The sequence below is a fragment of the Zootoca vivipara genome, chromosome 3 (assembly GCF_965207765.1).
Source record: "Zootoca vivipara chromosome 3, rZooViv2.hap1.1, whole genome shotgun sequence".
NCBI classification, from domain to species: domain Eukaryota; kingdom Metazoa; phylum Chordata; class Lepidosauria; order Squamata; family Lacertidae; genus Zootoca; species Zootoca vivipara.
This window is the reverse complement of record NC_142586.1, coordinates 98,735,283-98,746,928: the sequence shown is the minus strand read 5'-3', so window position 1 is coordinate 98,746,928 and position 11,646 is coordinate 98,735,283. Positions and strand designations below refer to the sequence as shown.

At 47.6% G+C, this 11,646-nt stretch overlaps 1 long non-coding RNA gene across 1 annotated transcript; it reads left to right on the top strand.

Annotated features, from left to right (window-relative positions):
* The first annotated feature begins 10 nt into the window (after positions 1-10).
* Positions 11-11,389, top strand: LOC148686375 (uncharacterized). The gene is made up of 3 exons (XR_015949154.1): positions 11-125; positions 5,955-6,073; positions 11,254-11,389. It is a non-coding gene; the product is annotated as an uncharacterized LOC148686375 (long non-coding RNA).
* The last annotated feature ends 257 nt before the right edge of the window (positions 11,390-11,646 follow it).

The following is an 11,646-nucleotide window of genomic DNA, read 5'->3' as shown; positions in this document are numbered from 1 at the left end:
CAGAGACTTCAAGGAGCTGGTGCATCCATACCGCCCGCCCTCCAGTTCCCTCGTTCAAACCGCTGCCTTTGGTTTTTATTCCACGGTTTCAGCTGAGACATGACACTGGAGCACCTCATCGATTGGTAAATATTTGCGCAGTGCTTTGACCTCGTACAGGCCAGTATAACTACTCGGGATTAGTCAGCAGCTACGCTCCGTCCCAACCGTGGTGTTTGACCCAAATATTTTTAAATATTTATAAGGAGAAGAATTCATGGCTTGATTGGAGAATAAATCATGCCTCCTGCTCCTCCAGCTCCCTGAGTTTCCTGCTTTTAAATTCTCTCTCCCCCCCCCCTCCAGCCCCGCTTGTTCTTCTGGTTAGTTCCTGGTATTAATCTACTTGGGGCGCGATTGCAACAAGCTTGGAGTCGTGACAATGTTGCAAACAATTCCATGTATTTGCGTAGAGTTAACAAAGTGTGCTAAAGTTGTGTGTGAGAGAGATAAATGTCTGCTCCAGGATGTATTGAGCTACCTTTGTAGCCCTCGCCCGCTTTCCAAAGAGGTGGAAACAATTTACGAGGGGGCCATACGTTTTTTTATCACCACACCAGACCTGTGACTTGCTCAAGACTGCCTGGGGACATGAAAATGTGAGCCCCTAGCCTCTCCTAGTCAAAGCCAAGCACTCTAGCTCAGTCTTTGCCAACCTGGTGCCCTCCTGATGTTGTTGGACTACAATTCCCAGCAGGCCCAGCCACGGGACTGGCTGCTGGGAGTTGTAGTCCAACAACATCTGGAGAGCATCAGGCTGGCGAAGGATGCGTATAGATACTGCAGTACCTCAGCGTCCTGATTTGCAGAGACCATATCTTTTTCCTGCGGCGACAGCTTCAGGGTAGCGTCAGAGCTAAAACAGACGCACATTGGTTTCATAATTTAGTTATTTCATAAAATATATACAGTCGTACCTCGGGTTACGACCACCTCGGTTTGCGAACAGTTCGGGTTACGAACTGCGCAAACCCGGAAGTGTTTTCGCCGTGCGCGCGCAAAAGCCGCGCACGCACGATCGCGCGATTTGCGCATGCGCAAAGCGTGAAAATCGCGCTTTGCGCATGCGCAAAATGGCGGCGCCCATCGCGCTCGGTTTGCGAACTATTCGGGTTACGAACTGCGATCCGGAACGGATCGCGTTCGTAACCCGAGGTATTACTGTACACTGCTTGATTGTAGGAAAAAAAGCGGCTTACGAAAAGACACACACACACTCTGCTGAAACAGTACTTATCCCTGGTCACAGAGTAAAAGCCTTTTGCATCAGTCAGATCAAGAAAATCTGCCAGGTTTGGAGGAGCTCCCAGGAAAGAGAATCTCAGAGCTAGGGAGCAGCCATGGAGGCCGCCTTCATGTGTACCTGCCCTGTTGGGCCCCAACACCCACGGAAAACCCGCAAAGTTCTTGGTCAGCTACCAGTTCCAGCCAGTTAAAGTGAGACTTAATCTGCAAGAGTGGGTAGGTTATATATCAACTAATTAAGTGTCTGGGGGGAAGTGTGGAGGAGCAGCAGAAGGAAAGACTTATCGTACTCCGAAAGAATCCCTGTTCCAAAGGCCAAGCTGTACCGTGTCGGTGGGAAGATTTTCTCCCATTCCAAGGGCATCGGCGAGAACCCCGTAGGGCCAGCCCTACCATTAGGCAGAGTGAAGCAGCAGGGACTGGTGGCAAGGTGTTGGAGACAGCTCTGCGTGCTACATGGCTTGCCTTGTGCCCCGCAAGCTAGCAAGGCTACTAGCCTTTGGTGCCATTGTGGATGCTGTCCTGTTGGTGCCTGCCTGCCTTCCTGGCTTCTACACATGGAATGGGAACGTTGCATAGCTGCCAAGTCTCCAGTTTCCCCCGGGGAATCCCCATTTTTCCAGCTGTTCCTAGCTGAAAAAACGGATTTTTTGGTTTTCCCCCGGTTTATTCTGGCGCGGCGGCCATTTTGGAACTGGGCGGAGCATGCTCAGAAGCAACTTTTGATGCTGCTTTGCCCAGTTTCAAAATGGCTGCAATGCGACTTCTGGCGCGGCGGCCATTTTGGAACTGGGCAAAGCAGCATCAAAAGTCACTTCTGAGCATGCTCCGCCCAGTTCCAAAATGGCGGCAGCGCTACTACCGGTCTGCTATTTCCACCCGGTCCCTTACTTCTCTGACAGCAACTTGGCAGGTATGACGTTGAAAGCTCTGTTACATTGAATCAGATTATGGGTCCATCTAGCTGTGTCTTCTCTTCACTGATTGGCAGCAGCTCTTTTGGATTTCAAGCATCAGCTCTACCTGGCACTGTCAGGGATTGAACTCAATGCCTTCTGCATGAAAAGCAGATGCCCTACTGCCGAGGCATGTGTCATCTAGTTCTTTGCCTCGGGCTGCAGAATGCCTTGGGCTGGCCCAGGGAGTGTGGACCAAGCAGCCCTAGTGCATGATTCAGCAACCACGCAGATAAGCAACTCAGTTTCCCCTCCTCTTTATGCAACTGGACAGGGCAGAGATTTGGCTCTCAGCCCTTGGTGACAAGTCAGGCTCCAAGATTCATCTTCTGCCCTTGGGGAATTCCTCTTGTGAAAAAGAGTTTCTGCTGGCTCGATTTGGCATTCTTTAGGCCTGAGTTCATGCTGAAAAATCTCCTGAAAGTTCTCCTTGTTTCAAAGGAAGTACTCTTGGCAGCTGCAAAGAAAGCAACGGAATACTCTGCAAGAGCGTCTTAAGGAATATCTCTGCTTTGTGCTAAACCAACCACTGCGAAGCCTGTCTTCTGTTGGAGGCAGTATGCCTCTGAATACAATTTGCTGAAGATCACAAGGGGAAGAGTACTATGGTGCTGTTTGCAGGTTTTCCAGGAGCATCTGGTTGGCCGCTGTGAGACCAGGGACTCAGTTACATTAATCATGAAATATTGTTTTATATGTGTCTTAAAAAGCAGAGACATCACCTTGCCTACAAAGGTCTGTATAGTTAAAGCTATGGTTTTCCCAGTAGTGATGTATGGAAGTGAGAGGTGGACCATAAAGAAGGCTGATCACCGAAGAATTGATGCTTTTGAATTATGGTGCTGGAGGAGACTCTTGAGAGTCCCATAGACTGCAAGAAGATCAAACCATCCATTCTTAAGGAAATCAGCCCTGAGTGCTCACTGGAAGGACAGATCCTGAAGCTGAGGCTCCAATGCTTTGGCCACCTCATGAGAAGAGAAGACTCCCCTGATGTTGGGAAAGATGGAGGGCACAAGGAGAAGGGGACGACAGAGGACGAGGTGTTTGGACAGTGTTCTCGAAGCTACGAACATGGGTCTGACCAAACTGCGGGAGGCAGTGGAAGACAGGAGTGCCTGGCGTGCTATGGTCCATGGGGTCACGAAGAGTCGGGCACGACTAAACAACTAAACGACAACAATGTTGGGGAAGAATTAAGCACGTGCTCAAAACACGTGACTTCAGCAATTAATGGCATTCACATGTGAACACTGACAATCTCCAATGAAATTTGTGAATGTCCAAAAAACTAGAAACTCAGCGGTGGATGTTGTGACAGTCAGCTATGTGTGAATATCATCATCCACTAGTGAAACTAAATCCGGCAAGTGGGGAAATAAATGTTTTACTTTTGGATAAATGCAGAAATGTGCCTGGGATTGTCAGCCTTCACACGTCATTGTCAACATTCACCAGTTTGTGAACATTTATTCTAAAACACACACACTTTTATTTTAGGAGAAGAAAATGCCAGTTTCCTCTCTGATGTAGTCACTCTCTGCTGGTTTGTTCATTGAGATGGTGTGCTCTATTTTAGTTAATCTTGGCATTTGCACAGTCCCCTTGGCTTTTCAGACGAGCCAACTGCATGATTTGCTCACCGACTCTGCTCACAGCTTTTGAATTCTGCGAAGGCACCATTTGCAACAGAATAGATGGGAGTAGGGACAGTGGCTCTTTCATTATTCCATTTGAGCCGCTCAGATAATAGGCATTGATTTCGATTAACTACAGGAGACTGCAGAGACGAAGGAAGAAATACTAGAGATGAAGTTCTGCCCAAATCGTCCCTCAATGGGCTCATTGTGCGGAGAATGGAGTTACTTGAAATCATAAGGTTTCCTGGAAATGGGAATTGTGCAGGGATTTATTTCTATATAGCTGCCTTATCCCAGCTCCTTACTGCGTTCTGCAAGAGGCTTAACCCCAGGAGGGAAATATGTCTGTGTTGTTGGGGGGCACCACAAGATTGGCCATAGTTAGGCAGTACCATTATCAAGAACAAACCAAAATGGTGGGCAAGCTTTTTAGTTCACCAGAACTTTGCAAATGCTTTGTCAAGCAAAGTGTGCGCATTGGGGAGCTGGCTTGGTGTTGAATTTATTAAGTCTGAATCCCCTGGAACCAACACAGCTCTATGTAGGCAAAAGGTTCCTCACAACCCAACCAAGCCATTTGCTGCCAGCGGAAGACCTCTTGTCTGAGCAAACCCTTTATGGACTGTCTATAATCTCCTTCACTGGAAGTGCAGTTCCTCTATTTAAGGCTGCAGATGAGCTTTTATGTGTTTTCTAAGTGTCAAATTACACATGGCAAAGTGTGCAATCTGGTGGAAACATAGCCAGTGGCAGACCTTGGGGTCTCAAATTTCAGTGGCGCCCTGGGCAACGGCAAAATTTGGTGACACCCCTCCTCCCTCTCGCCTTCCATTCTACATCAGAGTTGCAGTGCCCCGTGCACCCGTGAGACCAAACTTGTCGTACTCCCCTAAACCCACCTCTGCCATAGCCAACCCCAGCTCTGAAAGGTTGCATGGTATCCATGCATGGAAACACAGCTCAGTTCCGTTAATGCTTTGCTATCTTGTTTCCCTCTCTGAGCCCCTTTGCAAGGAAGGTCAGGATAAAAAATTAACAAGTACTATTAATACTAAATGGGACGTGGGTGGTGCTGTGGGTTAAACCACAGAGCCTAGGGCTTGCAGATTAGAACAGGCACCCCCAAACTTCGGCCCTCCAGATGTTTTGGACTACAGTTACCATCATCCCTGACCACTGGTCCTGTTAGCTAGGGATCATGGGAGTTGTAGGCCAAAACATCTGGAGGGCCGCAGTTTGGGGATGCCTGGATTAGAAGGTCGGCGGTTCAAATCCGCACGACGGGGTGAGCTCCCGTTGCTTGGTCCCAGCTCCTGCCCACCTAGCAGTTTGAAAGCACGTCAAAGTGCAAATACATAAATAGGTACCGCTCAGGCGGGAAGGTAAACGGCGTTTCCGTGTGCTGCTCTGGTTCGCCAGAAGTGGCTTTGTCATGTGGCTCTCAGAGGGCAATAAGGGTCACCTAAAAACTAGACGTGGGTGGCGCTAGGGATGTGGGTGGCGCTGTGGGTTAAACCACAGAGCCTAGAGCTTGCCGATCAGCAGGTCGGCGGTTAGAATCCCTGCGACGGGGTGAGCTACCATTGCTTGGTCCCAGCTCCTGCCAACCTAGCAGTTCAAAAGCACATCAAAGTGCAAGTAGATAAATAGGTACCGCTCAGGCGGGAAGGTAAACAGCGTTTCCGTGTGCTGCTCTGGTTCACCAGAAGCGGCTTTGTCATGCTGGCCACATGACCCAGAAGCTATATGCCAGCTCCCTTGGCCAGTAAAGTGAGATGAGCGCTGCAACCCCAGAGTCATCCGCAACTGGACCTAATGGTCAGGGGTCCCTTTACCTTTACCACACTTAATACTAAATAACCATGCGTACTGGGTGTGCGTGTAAAACCTCAGCCAAAAGGCGGCCCTCCAATCCTGTTTCACTGGCCCTCAAAACTCTCCTTAGGCCACACCCCCTCCGCAACCCCACACCCCGATTGGCCCTTCTTCACAGCCTCCTTGAGTATTCGTATCCGGCTAGCATTCTATCAACAGGGGGGAAGATGGGAAACCTTCTGTATCCATTTTGTTTCAGGCTGAAAGAAGTGTGCAGAGCTGGTTTTTAACAGGAATAAATCACAACCACAGCAGTGCCTTGTGAGGAAATACGAAGGTTATGGAACAGAAAGGCTGGCTTGACATTCGCTGCAAGGGGTAGGTATTTCATAAGGAAAAAAAGAAAAGGGGAAAGGAAAAAAACCACCACCCAGTTTCGAGAGTGGCATTGTTCCAAGGTAAACTAGGTTAGCCTCCATTTTCTTTCCCACTTCCCTTGTACCAACACCTCCTTCCCCCCCCACCTCCCCCAAAGTGGTCTGGGAACCCAGAGTGTGTTAGATCAAGGCAGACATCATGAAAAATAACCAGGACATGCCTTTTGATGTAGCTGTGACTCTTTCTGAAGTGAACAGATGCAAACGGGAATTGCCAGCTCTCTCCGTTCCAATGGCAACAAACCTGCCTGAAGCCTGGCAGCTGGTCCTGCACCCAACGTCCGTGGCCCATCTGTAAATAAAATGCATTCAAACAAAAAATACATTTCTTCACAGCGACCTCGTGAAAGATGCCTAACTCATAAACAAAAATAAAATAAAACCTTTTATTTAAGTAAAAAAAAACCACTGGATATAACCTATATGATTTGGGAAGGATTTCTGAAGATCAAACAGAGGCATGTTTATGAATGAGATGGGATATTCTTATATATGGCATGTCTGCCCAGATAGCCTAGTGCTGTTAATGCCAAGGTTGCAAGTTTGATCCCCTTATGGGACAGCTGCATTGCAGGGGGTTGGAATCAGGGGAGGCCAACTCCCAAGAGACTGCGATCTACCCACAGACTTAAAAACTGGCAATGAATCTACCCCCTTTTTTGGGTTCAGGTCAAAGTTGTTTAGCTTTTTTTAGGAAGGAGGAAGGCCCATTTTTTGGGGGGGGGGGTCCAGGACATAAGTCACCAGACCCTTATATATAGCGGGAGGATGGGGTGGGGTTTTTCTCTTTTGGGGGGGGGGGTTCTCAGGAGGGTAGTAGGAGATGGGTGATTGACTCAATGGGTATGGTAAATCTGGTGACTTCTGTTTCAGTGTATTTGAAGAAGTGTGCATGCACACGAAAGCTTATACCAAGAACAAACTTACCGTAGTTGGTCTCTAAGGTGCTCCTGGGCAATTTTTTAAATTTTTTGATATATCTCACTTTTCGCAATGAGGGAACCGCCAGAAGGTCCTTGGTGCTGGACCTCAGTGTCTGGGCTGAACGATGGAGGTGGAGATGCTCCTTCAGGTATACTGGGCCTAGGCCGTTTATCCTTGATCATTGGCTATTCTGGCTGGGTCTGGTGGCGGCAGTTGGTGTCCAACAACATATGAATAACCACAAGTTCCCTGTCCCTGAATGTAAGTTGCTTTGCGCAGCCCTGGGCAATATATAGCAGTTAACAAATTCAGTAAATAATAATAATAATAATAATAATAATAATAATAATAATAATAATAAATAATGGCTTTTTTTAAGGAAACAAATGAATTTTAGAATACCAAATTTATTCACAAAGTAATTTTGACCCTTTCCAAATTGGTACCAGCTGCACAGGATTTACAACTGTGCCAAGGAAGTTGGGGGGAAATTATTTTGACTAGATTTTTAAAAATAAAATCCAAAACAGCATTTGCTGTTAAAAGCCTTAAGTCATGAAAGGCTATTGTCATTCCCCGCCCCCATGAGGAAGAAGGGCTGGCAATACATTTCAGCATGGTTAGGCATCTGCCAGGAGACCACAATTCAAGGCCCTAGTTACAAGAGATTCCTGGGCAAGCAGCAGTGAGGAGATAAGACTCGGGAAAGAGAGGAGGAGAGGACCATGTCTTGCCGAAGCCCTACCACCATAAGCGGAAAAGTCTGGTTTTAACCATCAATCCTTCTAAAAATTGTAGCTCTGTGAAGGGAATGGAGTATCCCAGCATCCTTAGCAAACTACAGTTCCCATGATTCTTTGGGGGAAGAGCTATGACTGTTTTAAGTACAATACAGTCATACCTCAGGTTAAGTACGTTTCAGGTTGAGTACTTTCAAGTTAAGTACTCTGCGGACCCGTCTGGAACAGATTAATCCACTTTCCATTACTTTCAATGGGAAAGTTCGCTTCAGGTTAAGTACGCTTCAGGTTAAGTACGGACTTCCCAATTAAGTACTTAACCTGAGGTACCACTGTACTGTTTTAAATGTACAGTGGGGGGGGGGAGTTGCTATGCAGGTGCACAGGCACCAGAATAACTTGGGCTAAGATATGAACTGAGGCCAAATATGAGGATCATGGACTCAGCTATACAGCTGCAAATAAAATGTTTTAAGTGCGATATACAATGTGCCCCTAGATGGCAATGGTGAGCCTTATGGAAAATTCAATGTATGTTTAAAGACGCTTTAAAAAAAAGCATTTTCAGAACTTCTTTTATTTGTGTGTAGCTTCCACCCATATCTCGCTGGTTGTTAAAGAGCTGCTGTGGCTTCTCCATTTCTGAGGGCAATTCAGATTTGTTTGCCTTTGAAATTCCGCACTTCTTAGTAGCACATACCACATCCTTTTTTGTTTCCATCCACAATCAATCCATTTATAGGCAGTCCAACTCAGAGTAGACCTATCAAAGTTAACACACAAGACTAATTTTTATTCATTAATTCCAACGGGTCTGCTCTGAGTAAGGACTTAGTTGAATGAACAAATGTAGTAAGTATGATTTGTTAAAACTTGGAATTTATTTAATTTTAATTATGTTTGCTTTTGCTTGACTTGTAAGGCTATGGGCTTTCAACAAAGGGATAAAGGTAAAGGTAAAGTACCCCTGACAGTTAAGTCCAGTCGCGGACAACTCTGGGGTTGCGGTGCCCATCTCGCTTTGCAGGCCAAGGGAGCTGGCGTTTTTCTGGGTCATGTGGTCAGCATGACTAAGCTGCTTCTGGCGCAATGGAACACCAAATCCAGAGCAGCACACGGAAACACCATTTACCTTCCCGCCGGAGTGGTTCCTATTTATCTACTTGCACTTTGGGGCATGCTTTCGGACTGCTAGGTTGGCAGGAGCTGGGACAGAGCAACAGGAGCTCACCCCGTCGCAGGGATTCGAACCGCCAACCTTCTGATCGGCAAGCCCAGGAGGCTCAATGGTTTAGACCACAGCGCCACCTGCACCCCTAACAAAGGGCTAGACATTCATTAAAGAGATTAAAAATTATAATGAAGGAATGCCTATTTATGCACTGTGATTAACTTCAGCGGCACCCCTATGAATACCTCTACCACCTGAGGTGAGGTGTCTGAGGGAGATCCAGTGTTGACTGATCCCTCAGGGCAAATGGGGGACTTCCCCACTGAGCTCAGGCTGACCAGCCAACTCCCACCTGCCTGCCTTCTTATGGCCAGACTTGGCAGGTGGTACTGGCTGTTCAGTTTCCTCCTCCTTAGTCTCAATGTTGCCTTGCTAGAAATCAACAGGGAAGGGGGCAAACCTAGAATGAGTTGGCTCCAGCTTGTGTTGGTCACCCTGGGTCATGAACTGGCTGGACGCAGAGGAATGGTGAGAAACACCAGCCGGAGAACCCACAGGGGAAGAAGGCTCAGAGCCAGGTCACTGGTGTTGGGACAACGACCGAGAGTGGTTAGAGGTAGAAAAGCGAGAAGACTGGGAGAAGGAGGAGGTGGTGTTGGAAGCTGAAGAGGCAGCACAGCTTAGTGACCAGGGAGAGTCTGTGGCAGAGAGAAATCTAGAAGGAGAAGGAGAAGCAGGAGAGGAAGGAGGCCAAGGATCAGAGATGAGTCCTGCTAGTCAAGAAGCCAGGGTGTCTCCCTCTCTTGCTGCAACAAGCTCCCTTCCCCCCTGGTTTCCCAGAACCAGAAGTGGTATGAAGAGGGAGGAGCAGAGGCAGGCATGTTGACGGAGTCTGAGATTGCTTGGGAAGGAGGAGGAGATTTAGGCAGCTGTGGGAAGGCAGAGATCTTCAGCCTCTACCTTCAGACCTACCGAGAAGAGATGCTGTGCTCGTTAGGCCTGGCTCCCCTGAGCAGGCCGCGTTTTTGCTAATAAACAGTTAACTTCACATACTGTATATTCCTGCGTATAAGACTACTTGTTAACCCAGGAAAATCTTCTCAAAAGTCGGGGGTCGTCTTATACGCCGGGTCGTATTTCTTATACGGTGAGTATATCCCAAACTCTATATTTTAACTGGAAAAGTTGGGGGTCGTCTTATACAGTACTTATATGGTACTCGGTGTGATTTATTGCTGGCTGGCTCCCTGACACCCTGCTCCACCAGTTGCAATAGGTACAAGCCACCACTGGCCTTCTTTGTTGTGGCACCCCATTGGTGGAGCTCTCTTGATGGGAAGGCTCTCCAGGCTGCATCCAAATAGGGTCCCACTTGTGTATGTGACCTACGAAGAATTATGCACTAGGTTACTGCCCACGGTGAGGTGTTTGAGTGTATTTATTTAACTGAATAAGGAATTCTTTGCTCTTTTATGAAAAGCGACGGGGGCGATTTTGTTCCTTTTTTTCAGCTCACATACTTAAAAGCTTCTTTCAGGTCAGATCCGGGAAGCAGGGAGACACGTTTGGTGGTCTCGAGTGAAGTCCCAAGTGGATGCTTCTGCACATCTCAAAGCCGCCACATGATCTGGCAGAGCTCACCTGGTCTGATACTTTTAGTTAGTGCCAAGGAGTGGATTAGGACTGGTAAACAGCTGGGATTTTGCAGGTCAGGGGAGAAGCAACAGAGGAAACAGCCAAACAGTGCCTGCCTATACTGAGCTTCTTAAACTTCCTAACACTAGTAGCCTCTTTCAGAAACTCTGCATACATTGCAAGCTGGAGACAGGCACGAGTTTTTAAAGAGACTATCCAAGGTGGTATACCAGAGGCAAGCATGTCTTGCAGCAGTTCCAGGTTTTGCAGATGGTCATCATGTTTCAAAAACCTGGCCGACAAGGATGATAAGACTTTCCAGTAAGCAGAAGGCTTTCCTGGATCTCAAACAAGGACCTTTCTCATCCTCTGCTGCCTTACACACACACACACACACACACACACACACACAGATTATATCTCACCTTTTCCCCCAAAGAGCTCAAAGGTGGTGTCCATGATTCTCCTCTCCATTACGTAATCCTCACAACAGCCCTGTGAGGTAGGCTAGGCTGAGAGGCAGGGAGGGGGCCCAAGATCACTCCTTCAGCGTGGTGAACCAGTCGTGCTCCCCTAAGTTCGCCTCTGGTGACTAATTTCAGTTTTTTCTCCCTTTCTCATAACACTACTCATAACCTCGTGGTCCCCCAGTGAAGCTGAATGTTGGAAGAAGACCAAGGGCAGATCATGGAAAGGACTTCTTCCAAGCAGCACATAGCAAACTGTGGAACTCAAGTCAGGTGAAAACACCCCTTGCATCACCTTCATCTTGTAATTCAGAGTGCGCACACAGGCACTGCGCACTCTGGTGTGGAAAAGGTGACCAGATAACAGTTTTTTCTTCCTCTCTCATAATACTAGAACTCGTGGATATCCAGTGGAGCTAAATGTTTGAAGATTCAGGACAGGTCAAAGATAGTACTTTTTTTTTCACGCGGTGTGTAGATAGACCCTGGAACTCTCTGCCACAAGAGGCCGTGATGGCCACCAACTTGGGTGGCTTTAAAAGAGGATTAGCCAGATTCGTGGAGGAGAGGGCTATTG